Source organism: Solanum dulcamara, chromosome 11 (assembly GCF_947179165.1).
Source record: "Solanum dulcamara chromosome 11, daSolDulc1.2, whole genome shotgun sequence".
NCBI lineage: Eukaryota > Viridiplantae > Streptophyta > Magnoliopsida > Solanales > Solanaceae > Solanum > Solanum dulcamara.
Window position 1 is genome coordinate 61,844,280 of NC_077247.1, and position 16,127 is coordinate 61,860,406.

General features: G+C 33.4%; 1 long non-coding RNA gene across 20 annotated transcripts; it reads right to left on the reverse strand.

The window, feature by feature from the left end:
• Positions 1 to 597: 597 nt before the first annotated feature.
• LOC129874890 (uncharacterized) lies at positions 598 to 14,418 on the reverse strand. Of its 20 annotated transcripts, none has more exons than XR_008762975.1 (26): positions 14,270 to 14,418; positions 13,966 to 14,121; positions 13,541 to 13,654; positions 12,761 to 12,799; positions 12,592 to 12,639; positions 12,000 to 12,149; positions 11,853 to 11,910; positions 11,281 to 11,371; positions 11,059 to 11,205; positions 10,953 to 10,968; positions 10,748 to 10,836; positions 9,076 to 9,195; positions 8,436 to 8,737; positions 8,217 to 8,346; positions 8,018 to 8,121; positions 7,085 to 7,129; positions 6,692 to 6,867; positions 6,508 to 6,614; positions 6,309 to 6,357; positions 5,526 to 5,587; positions 4,992 to 5,133; positions 4,540 to 4,694; positions 4,345 to 4,453; positions 4,201 to 4,275; positions 4,005 to 4,110; positions 598 to 1,594 (listed from the first exon to the last, which is right to left on the reverse strand). It is a non-coding gene; the product is annotated as an uncharacterized LOC129874890 (long non-coding RNA). The 20 variants fall into 20 exon arrangements; XR_008762976.1 differs by having other exon boundaries at positions 4,992 to 5,413; XR_008762991.1 differs by having other exon boundaries at positions 598 to 1,036; positions 1,520 to 1,594; positions 4,992 to 5,587.
• Between the last annotated feature and the right edge of the window lie 1,709 nt (positions 14,419 to 16,127).

Here is a 16,127-nt window from a genome sequence, read left to right on the forward strand (position 1 = left end):
CACACACTTCCTAGATGTCATTGTTCGGTCACTTTCTTTTTTATTAAGAGATTGCTTAGAGATCTTTACGTAGAGTGTTTTCCTATTGACTTTTGATGTTAGCAACTACAAATGAAGCATCCAACCTATTGAATGCTTAAGCCATCAATATCATACAACCTACTAAAATAAATTTCACAAAAAAATCTTAATTGGTATTATATTTGACAGTAGATGATTCTTTCATCTCGTTAGTTAATTATGAAACTTATTACCAAAATAACAAGATAACGTATAATTTAGATATACTATGGGGGTATTTGGCACATGAAGTGTACCCAAACTAGGAAAACAATTTCTTTTCCTCTCTAGTTAATTGTTTTGTTGCACTCCTCTCAATTTGACAATTTTTATTTCTCTCCTCTCAAAATTCATGTGACAATCTTATATTTCAAATTATTCAAATAAAATAATATCTTTTTAAATTCAAAAATTGAACAAAAATGCCTTCAATTAATAATGTAATTTAAAAATGTCGCGACCGTCACAAATTTGGTCCAAAAAATGACCTTATTGTTACTTAATGGATCAAAAAAGAGAAGGTTAAATAGTGGGAAATACAAATTGATGAATGATGTTACAATCAAATTATCTAATTCATAATCGTAGTATTTATTTACATTCTATATACATGAGTTTCCATGACTTTACATGAAAAGTGTACAATCTGTTCCCTTTTCCTATTTTTCGTGTGTATGTATGTGTGTGTGTTGAGAGAGAGTCTTGCTACCACCAAAAGCTAGTGTTACATTTAATACATATATTTATTTATTGAATCTGACTAGATGTACCGAGCTCCATATCCAGATTATCCTTCAATGTGATAATCACAGACCGGATATCTTCAAAGTAAAACTAGTTGATCGCAAGCAGAATCAAATTAGGTATACTCACGAGAGCTTTTAAACGCTAGGATACAGTTGATCTTAGTCGCTTTGCTGCACGTTCTAGGTTGATTTCATGCCGATGTAATCCATGCCATGCCTCGGAGGACCTCCTACTGCACGAACCTAAGTAAGAAATTTGCTCATGCAAAGCACCCAAGTTGGCAAAAGAAGGACAAAAGTTGATCGCCCATGAGCACACTTACAAATGAAAAGATATTACAGTCAATAATAATATGGAATTCCACTCTTAAAACATACCATCAAATGCAGTTCTAATGCAAATATTTTCTGAAATGCAGTTTTCCATTCACTTCAAAACACAATGAGGTCTGCTTAAACTCCTCAACAATGGGAGAACATTCTGAAGGCAACAATGCATCTCCAAACACAAATAAATAAATACAATAGCAGCATCAGGAAACATTACATCAATTATGCCTCACCCCCAAAATTAGTTGGCCTGCTTTATGTTTGGAGATTCATTGTTGCCTTCAGAATCACTTTTGGTTCTAATTCCCTGTTCTCTGTCGGGGTGGGTGGAGGCGAGAGAGCATCAAGGTAGCTCCAAATTCATGAATTAAATATTAACTTACTCTTGCAAGGCTTGTTATTCAGGACCCAGTTCACTGATGGGGGTACTCTATTGATGATCCTTCTGTATCGGCAAGCTGTGGGTTGCAAATACATTACTCAGAGAACATTACACAGCATTTAAGCAAGAACATAAGCAAGAACCCATGAGAAAGATTAGAGTCACATGGAGTAAAATATGAGAGCTAGTTAGAGTCGATGGACTAACCTGTTTGAATAAATTCTAACAGATCCACATCAAGTAGATTAACACACAAAATACAAGGAACTTGTATTATTACGAAAACAATCATTTTCATATGAAACACGTTCAACAAAATCTTGTTAGCTAGTGGAGTATTTTCTAAAACATGAATGATGCCATAAATAGTTTTCAAATTAAGTTGAAAGCTATTCAAGTTTCAAGGCCTTATAATTCAAAAAGAGATAACGTCTAGCATTATTTTGTTACTTTTGGACCCTCAAAAATCCTTCTTGCGCTCAACAAGATGGACAGAAATGATATAAACTGTTATTGATACCTCTGAATGGAATAACTAGCCAGAGAAAAAGTGCTTGTTAGGCTTTGTTTTCCACATTTAGACAGGCATATATCCTTCATAGGGAGGATTATGAATGTTGAAGAGAATAAGCTATATAGTAAAAGGTTTGAGAATGTAGGTTAGCAACTAATCCTGTATTAACACCTTTCACTTCTAAGATTGTTTTGCAAATGGTTTACATATAAACTTTTTGAATGTATAATATGACAGACAAGTATTAGAGAACTAGTTCTTCGCACATGTATTTCAAGATATATAAATCTGACTTTATCATGGTATTCTTGGAAGTCAGTTAAGGTACTTATTTTTTTCTCCCTTTTGCGAAATCAATTTTGATATGTAATTGTAATATATTAAATCATATGAAAATATAGTTTTTGTTTATGATGATCTAGGTTATCTTTTTCTACATTGCTAATATTCTTTTACTTGTATATCATTGAAGTTAAGATAAATAAAACTTCAATCTTATTAAATTAGTGAAAGATAGAGTCACTATTTTCATCCTTCCATGCTTGGTCATTTAATACATTAACCTAAGTTTTTTTCTGATCTAATTTATAATTCTTCTTATTAGTGATTTTACTATAAAAGGAGAGTAAATTGTGAAAGAAACTTAAATTCATTAATATAAGATTTAAACTTGCATATTTTAAAAGTTTTGTTAGTCGACTTAGTAAAAAGGTTGGATTTTAATTTCATAAAATTACACATTCAACTTCAGAAAATAAACAAGAGGAAGTTGCTCGGATGGTAAGCACCCCTCACTTCCAATCTGAAGTTCTGAGTTAGAGTTATCCAGGGAGCAAAAAGGGTGAGAGCTCCTAGGAAATTCCACATAATTCATAACTTATTGCTGCTAAAACTAAAGAGAAGAAGAAGTAAAGCAGTAAGGTTTATAGTTGAATTGGTAATTAGCCTAATATTGGAATTAATTTTTTTTAGTTACAACAATAATATAGAAATAACAAAGGTAACACTATTTTCCACTGAAAATTAATAAGTACTACATCATAGATAAAATTTATATAACCAAATCTAGTTTTATGATGATAATTATGGAAAATATATGTAGAGAACATATAGAGGACAACAATAGTTACAGTAAAAGAAAACAATTTTGCTGTGACAACCTTGCCCGAGTTTCACTTCCTTCAATCAATATGCTTGACAACTTTCTTTATGCAGCATGAAACATCTACCTTTGACTCTCATCAATCAGCTAAGTCTATAAATTGATTGTGTGTGTTATAGATAGTAAGCAGGTATGCCAAATGGAAAAAATATTTTTTAATGAAAGTGATTTTTGGCAAAGTCCAATTGTTTTCATATCTATTTTATAAGTGACAAGAAGAAAATAAAAAAGTAGGAATGAATGAATATGTAATGTAGGAAGTTGAAAGGAATCAACATTGAATGAAAAAATTGGTTTTATGCACGTTAATACATTGAATCCAATTAGGGGTGAGGGCATTCAAGTCTTCTCTTTCAATGTTCGCAATTTACTTCTTTTTATTGTCTATTTTTTAACTGATTGTTGGCCATTCAAGTTCCATAATAACTTATTAGCCATTACATACAACCCACATCTCATACAAAGCATAATTAAGTAATTATAATTTATTATTTACTATTTAATTAAATAGATGTTAATAATATCTTAATTTAATATAGGGGTAAAATGGTAATCCAACTATGCATTTTGGAGCTTCCTACTTTTAATAATATATGATGTTAACGCAAGAAGTGTGACAAATGTTGGCTGCTTGTGAATCAGATTCAAGTTCCAGCTTTAACCAAAACATATAACTTCATGCTCAGAGTTAGGTTTAACTTTAATGCATGTAGCAAAATTTAATGCAATGGAATTTCTAGTAAATATCAATTTTATCAAGTTCCATAGACTGGTTGTGTGATGAAACTCTAAACAAAGATCGTAATTTACCTGGTAAATGATCTAGAAGTTTGAGAATGATTGTTGCAGATCCAACCCCAGCTTTGAATTTGATCAGCATAGCTGAGTAGTAATTGGTAACCAATTCAGGAATGACCTGCAAAAGCATGGTCAAAGACTTAAAAATCATTGTTACCTATTATAAAGTGTTTCAAGACATCCCCACAAGACTTAAAATCAATGTTACCTATTATCAAAATAATTGTACCAATTCTTGCTCAGAATTAGGATAGGTTATTGTCCTCATTCTTTCCGATAGGACCTGATAATTCAATAAGTTACAAACACCAAGTTGAAATGACACTTCAATGAATTTTTAGACAATCATTACCTTCTCACGCAGTTCTTCCAAACGAATTTGCCCATCTGCAGCATGTTGTAGAACATTACAATAAATGTAAAGCAAAATGATCAATTCCAAGGTACAAACACTTGCCGTCCTGTAAACAATGGCAAAAACAAAGACTAAGTTAGTAGGTTTATACCTATCATAATGGATACACACTAAATCTCAAAAGAATTGTACCTTCAAAACCTTACAATATCCATTTGGCTTCCTGTGAGTATTAGTAACAATTTCCAACAAAGAAACGTTAGAAATAGAGCTCAGAGTCTCTCCTTTAAAGCCATAGCTTGTTGTGAAAGCATGCATATCATCTGAATGACTGTATTTTGATGTTACTGGTGTAAAAGAAGCATACGACACCATAGTTAGAATGGTCATACAAAAAGGAAACATGTCAGAAGATGAAACAAAACAGGCACATATACTGTCTCCATAAGCTGGGCTAAAAGTACTTAAGCACCAATATGTATGTTCCAGCTCAACTTCAACTAGAATAAATAATCAAACATCTCTACATACAGTAGTAATCAACAAAAAAACATACATACACACACACACACACACATATATACATATACATAAATCACAAATTACAGGCATTAATAGTATGGAATTTCCTCTCTTAAACATACCATCAAATGCAGTTCCAACACAGATATTTCCTGAAATGCAATTTTCCACTCGCTTGAAAACACAATGAGGTCTGCCTGCTTCAACTCCTCAACAATGAGAGATCATTCTGAAGAAACAATGCATCTCCAAACATAATTGCACCTACGAAAATAAATAGAATGGCAACATTTTAACTGCAGATGAATCAATCCATCAATTATGCTTCACCCCCAAAATTAATTGGCCTGCTATATTGATCCTCATTCCACTGTATCTGTTCCACTCTATCCATATCAGAGTTATTGTTCCAACACAAATAAAAACAAAGACATTAGTAATGGAGGAGAGAGCATCAAGGTAGTTACAAATTCATAAATTAAATATGAACTTAGTCCTGCTAGCCTTGTTATTCAGGATCCAATTGACTATTGATTGGGGTACTCTATTGATGATCCATCAGAGAACATGACACAACATTTAAGCAAGATTCCATGAGTAAGATTAAGAGTAAAATGGAGTAATATATGAGAGCAAGTTAGTGTCAATGGACTAACCTGTTGAATAAATTCTAACAGATCCGCATCAGTTAGAGATTAACGCACAAAATACATGGAACCTGTATTATCAAGAAAAAAATCATTTTCTTATGAAACAGGTGCAAGAGAATCTTGTTAGCTAATGGAGTATTTCCTAAAACACGAATGATGTCATGAATAGTTTTCCAAATTAAGTTGGAAGCTATTCAAGCTTCAAGGCTTTATAAATCAAAAAGAGAAAACCTCTACAGCATTAAGCTCTTCCCTTAGAAGTTACAATTCATAATTCACTTACTATAATAAACCCAATTAAAACATGAAATGGACCTCTTAAGAGACAATGTGCACAAATGACACTTGAAAGGCTTAAACCCTCAAAAATCCTTCTTGCTTTCAACAAGATGGAGCACGGAACTGATATAAACTGTGCTATTGATACCTCGGAATGGAAGAACTAACCGGAGAAGAAGGGCTTATCATGCTTTTTTCCCCACATTTAGACAGGCTTCAGAGGGAGGAATATGAATGTTGAAGAGAGTAAGCTATAAAGTGTAGTAAAAGTTTCGAGAATATAGGTGAGCAATCTCTCCCAGCCTTATTGTATTTATACTACTCAGGTAGCTTTATTCCCAATAATTCCTAATCCCAATTCTTATTTCCTAATAGTTAACATGACTTCCTAAATCCTGTATTAACAACTACAATCAATACTATAATACTAAGACTGATTTGCAAATGGTTTACATGTACTTAACCATTTGAATGAATAATATGACAGAGACAAGTATTACAGAATGTTACCGCAAGAAGTGTGACAGATGTTGGTTGCTTATGAATCAGATTTAAGTTCCTGCTTTAACCAAAACATATAACTTCATGCTCAGAGTTAGGTTCAACTTTAATGAATGTTGCAAAATTTATGGATTCTGGTAAATGGCAATTTTATTAAGTTCCACAGACTGGTTGTGTAATGAAAATCTAAACAAAGATAGTAACTTACCTGGTAAATGATCTTGAAGATTGTGAATGAACGTTGCAGATCCAACCCCAGTTTTGAATTTGGTCAGCATAGTTGTGTAGTAATTGGTAACCAATTTCAGGCATGACCTGCAAAACATAGTCAAAGACTCAAAATCAATGCTACCTATTATAAAGATCCCCACAAGACTCAAATTCAATGTTACCTATTACCAAAATCAATGTACCAATTCTTGCTCGGAATCAAGATAGACTGTTCTCCTCATTTGTCCAGATAGGACCTGATAATTCAATAAGATACAGACTCCAAGTGCTTATGGGATTTCACTAGGTACGTTGTTGTTGATGTTGTTACAGACTCCAACCAAGTATGCGATCCTATCTGTGTAGATTTCCCAACAGTATGAGTTCTACGTTAGTAAACGAAGAATTGGGTGATATCAAATCCTATGTCCAAAAGTAGAGCACCATTATCTGATCAGGCTAAAGAAGTTGAAATAACACGTCAATGAGTTTTTTTCACTGGGTACGTTGTTGTTGATGTTGTTACAGACTCCAAGTTGAAATAACACGTCAATGAGTTTTTAGACAATCATTACCTTCTCAGGCAGTTCTTCCAGGAAAATTCGCTCATCTGCAGCATGCTGTAGAACATTACAATTAGCGTAATGTCCAATGAAGATAAATGCTAGAATCAAACAAAAGATCATAATCTTTGACTATATAATGCAGATAACTGAGTGCTACATAGTTATGCGGAAATTACTTTCTTACATCGCCAAAAAATATTATACTATTTATGCGGAAGTTTATGATGATTTATATTTGCTAATGAATCCAACCAAACCATCCCTTAGAGAAACAATTGTTTAAAATAAATGCACTATAAGGAATTCCCCGGACCCCGCGCATAGCGGGAGCTTTAGTGCACCAGGCTGCCCTTTTTGCACTATAAGGAATTCATGAGAAACCAAGAATGGCCAGAATAGTCCTGATCAATTATAGCAAGTGTTGTGACCGCCACAATCTTATCAACCTATTGGAGAACTTTGGCACCCTCCAGGCAGTTTTTATCAATGGTATCAGCAGGAACCAATGAATCACCAACAAAATGCATGACGCAAAAGAGACATTGAGTATAGTATATCCTGATTCTTAAATTCTCTGTTCCAGTTCTACTCTGCATCTCATACTGGAAGGGGTAAAAGTCCATCTTACTGTGATCTTTGGAAGGAAGTCCCTCCGTTCTGTCCCAGAATTAAGAAACTTAGTTTTTGTTGGTGCAAATTCTCAAATTTTGAATAAAAAAATGCCAGGCATGACAATTTTATTACAAGATGGAATTTGAAAGAGACTATGTGGCCTTGGAAACTTAGAAAGCGACATGGTAATCTCTAATGCTTTCATGATTAATAAGAATGCAGTCTAAGATAATCTTGAAAAGTGGGTGAAAGATATGAAGCTAATTAACTAAAAAACGCACAAGAAAAATTCAGCTTTCAGATTAGGAACAAATGGCAGGATTGGTTAACCTTCTTTTGACTCCCCATCGCGTGTACTTGTGCACTCCCTGCACTCCCCTTGAGTTTGTAATTTGCTATTCCAGATGTTAACAAGTTTCATTTTCACACTTGTCCTGAAGAGAGAAACATCAGATTGTGCAAGTTACTAACATATTTGAGATAATATCAGAAACAGACTTAAACCTCCTAAGAAATTTGATAACATTACCTTTCATCAGGGAATACACCGTCAACACAACTTTGGGTGGAAGACTAATCACACTGATGGGACGACTGCTGTGGAAGCTCTGAGCAGATAGCTTTTGCAGAATGCTGCAGTCTCCTTAACAGTCTAGTTTCTGCACGGTGGAAAAGAACATTAATTAGTTGCACACATTTTCTGACATCGTTGATTATTAACACAAACAAGCACTCAAGGACAAATTACCTGGCATTGGATGAAAGGGATTGCACAGAGCTTCTGAATTTCGAGTTTACATCAACTGTGCAATCAGCAAGAGATCCATCAATTGACCGACTTGAACTTTCAATTTGACAAGAGGAATCTGGACTCAGGATAACGCTTTTCAGAAGCATTTCCCCACAAAATATTCTGCGAAGATCGAATCTCTCTCCGGACAGTGCACTCTCCAATCAGTTTCTTTGGCTGCTGGGAAGGAAGCTCAAGTGTAGCTTTGCAACTCTGTGCCCTGCACCTCTTTTTCTTGATATCACAATTCACAGGTATATCTGAAAAGAGGAGCAGGGAATGGGATAGCAATAGATGAGGAGAGGAAACTTCAACAACTATATTCTTAAGAGAAAAAAAAAATGAAAAAACTACACGATGTCATAGCACTGAGATGCTTTGCACCCATCTGATGCTTAAGTAACTCTCTTCCACTAACGAAACCTTCCACAATTTGTTTCCTCCCCCCTCTCCCCCTTCTTTTAGGAAGGTAGGTGGGGAACTATAGCCTACAGGGAAGGGAATGTGGAGTGGACAAAACCACATGTACCAATAACATCAAACAAAATGAATCCTAAGTGATGTTGCATAAAAATGTTGATATCTCAATTGCTCTCACCGGCAGAATTTACTTGCAGTCCAGAGATTCACGACAATATCCTCAATAAAGAGAAAAACCACACACACCGCCTTTTTCTTCCTTTTTTGTGCCGATAAGTCAAACCACTCCCGTCTTAACCTACATATGGTACACAAAGTAGAAACTCTGAGCAGGTGATGACCAGCACTTTTAACAAATAACACGGAATTGAAGTCAATAGCTTCCTATCCAGTTCATAGCAAAATGTCTACAGAATCAGACAATGTAATCCGTTGAAACAAAATTCAGTAATCCTAAAAGTGCAACAATTCTCAAGTTTGATCTAGTCCATGGACTGCAAGCGAAAACTAAGAGGAACCAAACAGAGTCTTCTGGTTACATGTGCTCCCATTTCCTCCACTCATCAAAGAAAAACAAGATTTTGTCACTTCCTTGGAGCCTATTCTAGCTTTTCCTTAATCCCCTCATTCTAGTTAATGATTTATAGTATTTATTAAAACTGTTAGAACATTAGAGTAGCTGGTTACATGTGCTCCCATTTCCTCCACTCATCAAAGAAAAATAAGATTTCATCACTTCCTCGGAGCCTATTCTAGCTAATGATTTATAGTATTTATTAAAACTGTTAGAACATTAGAGTAGTGTAAAATGTTTAAATGAAGTTACTTCCTCTAACATCCAAGTCACTAATATATTTCTCTATTTTATTTCTTCAAAGAAGAGAAAAGATACTCAGTAACTCTAACCTGAAGGAGGTAAGTTGGTACCTTTTGAAACAAAGGATACATAAAAAAGTATCCTCGAAAGCTCCTGAGTCTCTAGAATAATGCCAAACATCAACAGTCTTAGCATATTTAATAGGTCAAAGCTGTGTTTCCAAACTCCACAGCTGCAGATCAACCTAAATTTTTTGGTAGGGCTCAATTTTTTATGAATAACAGAAAATTTTATTGTGAATTAGATGACCCAGATTTACCTACAAGTTTGAAACTCCTGAGAATATGAGCCACCCCTCTACCCTGATCCCACTAAAAAATCAAAATACAGTAGGATGTCACAATCTCCTAAAGATAGCAAGGCTCCAAGAAGATTGATGTAGCAAATATCTAGATTTATGAAAATTGATGTAAATTTGAAGAAAAAGACTGCAAAATCCATTTAAAGGGAAGCAGAAATGATTGGGTAAGCAAAAACCAGGAGTCTGAGTTCAAACATTGAGAGTTGTCAGTCTTAGAAGCAGCAAACACATTGTAATGAGAAATACAACACTACAATCAGTAATACAAATATGTATGACATGTCCTTGTTAACATTGGTCTGTTTGGTTTCGCAACCAAAAGATTGCATTGTTCTCCCATAATCAAAGGGAGAGAGTATGTTGTTCTCGGGAACAACTGTGATGCAAGGGCCTTATAACTGTTAGGGGGTCCTCTTAAATACATTGAAATCCTATATGAATAGTAATAAATAGTAATGTTTAGCCAGTTTTAACCTATTAATTTCACCCACATTAAAGTTTCAAAATAATAATTAGGTGTTTTGAAATATATTTTTACAAAGAACCACCCAAACCAATTATCACAAATCAAAGCCTAACACACTCAATTCTACAAAAGTAAAACCAAAGAATCGCATTCGTTTCCCAACCCCCAACAAAAATTAAATCATAAATGTCAACAAAAAATCATACCTTAAATTCCACAGAGGTCTTTGAAGGCTCCAAAGTCAAATCATATAAAGATCTTGGGCAATTTATGTAGTGGTCCATTGGAAACAAATCTTGAATTGATATATGCAATACAAAGGTCAAGGAAAACAAAAACACTATAAAAAACAAGCATCCGATATATTAAATGTTAACCAAAGATTAGTATTCTGTTTCTTAAAGTGGATACAGAAATACTCAAGGACCTGCAAATTAAACAGTGGTTGTTAGGGAAACAAAGAAAAGAAAAGATGACTAATCACATCTCTTCATCCATAAAATTTGGGCCAGTATACCTTCATTGTGTAAACATCAGGACCTGAGATATATCCTTAAAGCTTGAATGCACAAACACTTGCATTCAATTTGTTAAGGGAACTCAGATGAATACCCAAACCCAGTGGACAACAGCGACAAGGAAAAGGAAAAGCAGGTCATCCTCACTGCATGCAAATGAACAAAATCTAAGAAACCAGACAGGAAATATCCTTAAGTTAGCTAGTGTATCAAAGACGGACCTTTCAATATAAACAGTTTTGAAGGAGACACTGGGATGCGCAAGGGTGATTCTTAGCAGAGACTTTCGGAGAACGCAAAAACCTCTTTGGACTTCCAAGATTATATATGCAAACCAAAAGAACAATCAGATTAGAGTACAGCTTCAAAAGTAAAGTATGTAATTCAATATTTTTTTACTTGTTTGATTTTGAGAAAACTAGAAGTGCTTGGAATGCATTTGCTTCCTTTAAAAAAGGTTGGTTGCAAAATACATCACGAAAAAATGACTACAAAAAGAAAAATCCCAACAAATTTCCTTATTAGCAAACAACAGTCAACTCATGTATCATGTATCAGGTAGACTTGTACAATCAGATCAGAGTACAGCTTCAAAAGTAAAGTATGTAATTCAATATTTTTTGACTTGTTTGATTTTGAGAAAACTAGAAGTGCTTGGAATGCATTTGCTTCCTTTAAAAAAGGTTGGTTGCAAAATACATCACGAAAAAATGACTACAAAAAGAAAAATCCCAACAAATCTCCTTATTAGCAAACAACAGTCAACTCATGTATCAACTCATGTCAGAACTACCTGTTGTACCAACATCTTCTCTGAAGTCATCAATTCCAAGGTACAAACACTTGTCATCCTGTAAACAGTGGCAAGAACAAAGACCAGGTTAGTAATTTTATACCTATCCTAATGGATACTACCAATTAAAACTCAAAAGAACTTCACCTTCAAAACCTTACGATATCCATTTGGCCTCCCATGAGTTTTTGAATTTCCAAAAAGAAATGTCAGAAGTAGAGCTCAAACCCTCTCCATTAAAGCCAAAGCTTGCTAGGAAAGCATGCATATCATCTGAATGGCTGTATTTTGATGTCGCTGGTGGAAAGCAAGCATACAAAACCATAGTTAAAATAACCACACAAAAAGGAAGCACAACAGAAGATGAAGCACCAAAAAAAAGGGGGATACATATAAATATATTGCAAATGAAGCACCAGGATTGAGATGTACATGAACATCTTACAATAAAAGCAAAAACAAAATGTAAGCATCAATATTTTGTGTTATGTACAGCCATACCAGTTTTCCCAATGACAAGTAAACCAGAAAATAATATATAAAAGAACATCTGTAAAACAATATCAATGAACACAAACCGTCAAACAGCCTATCAGTTGAGGTAATGCATGCAATCCCATAGACAATAACAATCACTCCAAGTTATGAACATCATAGTGGTCGGGCATAATAAATTATATACATAAGCATCAATACAATAGAAAGATGATGTCAGTCCAACATTTTGCAAAAAGATTACCATATCTTTCTCCCATCAACACCAATCCATCTCGTGAGACACCAGATCCTTCAAAAGAAGGTACCGACTTCAGGTGATTAAGTAAAATAATAAATTGAGCAGAACTTTTTGCACATCAAAATGCATTAGATCAATGTCAAAGAAACTAATTCTTAACATTGTCAACCACCTTAATATAGCAGGTGTCAATGCCTATAGCAACAGATACCTGGTGGAAAGTGGAAACTGGGTTAAAGTTCAATCTAGGAGTACACAACGTATAAGAATAACAAACACAAAAAGAACTGTCCTACAAGGAAGTAAATCTCATGGAAAAAGAAATAAGTGTTGTGATAAAAGAATATTCATTTGGAAAAAAAATTATGATACTAGAATGGAGCATCATACTAAGAGGAGAAAAAATAGTATCAATTTTCATATAAAGCATATGCCCCCGTCATCAGAAGTAGCAAACAAAGGAACATAAGAATTTATTGAAGAGCCTCACCGGTCTCTGCCTTTTGTGCAAACAACACAAAAATTTGCAGGTGCAATTAGTCTAAATGATTAAAACTGCATGAAAGACGACTTGCCATCGTTAGGCACTTAACTATGATTTTTTCAGCAGCCCATCTTTACTGATCCTCAAAACATTAACAAAATCAGAAAGGATGAACCATAATTCCCCATTCTCTTACATGGCACAATTTTCCATTTTTAAGATACAATCGAAGTCAAAAGGTCTAGACCATGTAAAGGAAAATGGCCAGTGAGGGCGTTTATGAAAGCCTGTCCAATTGAGTGTCCTCATTCAAGATACTACAAATCACAACTTCTAATAATTAAACTACTTAAAAAAATTTTAGAGTTGTGAGAGTGGGGCCTTCAAGAACAGACTCCACATCTTTCCATTCAACACCTAGTAAAGTCATATAGAGTATTGAAACTTTGAAAGGATAAATTAGCACACCTTGGTGGCACCAGCTTCGAGGCTGTTGAAAACCAACTCCTCAACAACATGATAACCCCTGTCCGAATTGAACTCCAAATAGCCTCAGGTATTCGCGTAATACTCCCCATTTCCCTAAAAAGTAAAAACGAATTCTTGAACATCCTTAACATAGGCTGCGAGAATGACAACATAATTTATTTATTTTTAAAGACTTCTTGAATTTGCTTGACAATAAATTCTTAAAAACTACAATTTCTTCAAAAAGCCAACAAGTTCTTGAATTTTTCTTAAAGAGAATGCATGCCAACAAGTTCTTGATTTTTTTCTTTATAGTATGCAAGAATTCCAAGATAATCTGGCAATATCGAGTTCTCGAATTTTCCTTCTTTGTGTTTTAATGGACAGAAGAAAAGCAAGATAATGGGAAGAGCAGTAGTATTTACTTGAGCAGATAGAACGGCGGGAAAATTGATTTAGGGTTTTCATCGGACGTCGTCAATGGGACAGTTAATATAGCAGCAATCCCGTGGAGTAATCTAAGATGCACCGGTAGCGTGCGAAGTTGGGGAAAACAAATTCTTGAACATCCTTAACATAACCTGCGAGGATGACAACATAACTTACCTTTTTAAAAACATGCATTTGAAAATACTAATGTAACTTCAAAAAACCAACAAGTTCTTGAATTTTCCTTCTTCCTTTTTCATGAATGAAAGAATATCAAGATAATGGCAAGCAGTAGAATACCAACAGATAGATCGACGGGAAAATTGATTTAGGGTTTAGGGTTTTGATCGGACACCGCCACCGGAACAGTTAACAGCAGCAATCCGGTGGAGAAATCTAAGATGTGCAGGGGAAAATAGGCGGTCGGTGCAAATGATGGTGTTGAGTTCTAAAAATGCACAGGTCGTGTCTCTTTTATAATTTTCCAACTAGTTAATGCACGCGAAAAAGTTGATCTAATTTACCCAAGCAAAAGTAAGTGTACTTCAAATTCAAATTCGTAGTTGAATAGTACATCTACTTCTACCGATTATAATCTCATTTTAAAATTTTAAAATATTTAGTATTGCTTTATTTAATTTAGATATTTATAATTTTACAATTATTTGCAAAACATCTTTTTTAACAAACGTTCAATCACGAAAACAAACACTTACTAATTGTCATTGTCCGATTACTTCCTTTTTCATTAAGAGCATTGGCATGTTTGTTGGTAAGAAAGGAATTGAGTGTAATTGAAGGAGAGTAAACACACTCTTCAATTCCCAAGAGAGGGTAAGAAATTGGTGTAATCACATTATATAATGTAACATTATGCTTTTTAAAATTCTTTTTCTATTTATATTTATATTTTTTAATTTTAATTTATTTTTTATTTCTACTATTTTTTTAAAAAATATTTTTATTCTTCTAATATTTTTTAAATATATATGCTGAGAATTACATATTTTTGAGTTTGTCAGAAGAGCGAGGGCCCATCAATTCTTTTGAGTTTCATTCTTGCGAATGTACTCCCCAGGCGGGATAAGGGGGAGTGAGGGGGGGAGGAGGAAGAATGGAAAGCCCGAACTCTATTGATGGAATATTTTGATCCCCTTTTCCTCTCATCCTCCCCTGGTTCTAGTTCACGAAAGGGTCAATATTTTTAATTTTTTAATTTATATTTCATTTCATTCTCATTCTTAACCTTTATTTTTTCATTCCATTCAATTTTTCATATTATTTATTTATTTATTATTCTATTTCTTTTTAAAAATAATTTTGTTAGTATTCTAATTTTTAAAATCATATTTATGTACGTTGTGTTAAAATTTGATATAAGAGCATTATGTTAAATTTTTTGTTTCAAATTTAGGATTTATGTCATATTTTCAATTTCATTTATTTAGTACTATTGACTTGATATTTCACATTGCAAAACATTTATTGTTTAGTTAAACTTGATAGATTTTTTTTGTCAAATGTTTTAATAATAATTTTATGACATTATATTTATAATATTAACATTTTTGTCAAATATACATTTCATGATGTTCATAAAAATCTTATACTTTTAGTTTATTTGATTAAATTATTTAAGTATACTAATTTAAAAATATAAATAAAATATTTATTTATAACATTAGTTAAGAACATATGTTTATTAATTAATATTTAATTTAATATCATCTATAAAGATCCTTATTTTTCTAACATAAATTTTAAATTTAGAAAATTAACTTTTATTTTTAAAATTTAATATAACCTTGTAATTATACTTGTGCAATCAAACATAACAATTGTAATTACATTGAAATTCCACTGTGACAAACAAACAGGTCATTGTAATTACTAGATTATGTAATTACTAGGCTAGTAATTATTACCTTAGTAATTACACCAATTCTAATTACTAGGTGGCTTTTCAAACAGGCCCTAAGTGATTGCTTAGAAACCTACACATGATTTGACCTCATTTGTTTTTATTAAAATTAAGATGTCTAAATCTTTTCATTAACTGATTGCTTAGAAACCTACACATGATTTGACATCATTTATCTTCATTAAGATTAAAATGTCTCAATCTGAATGTACATCTGAATATTAACATGAGTATTAA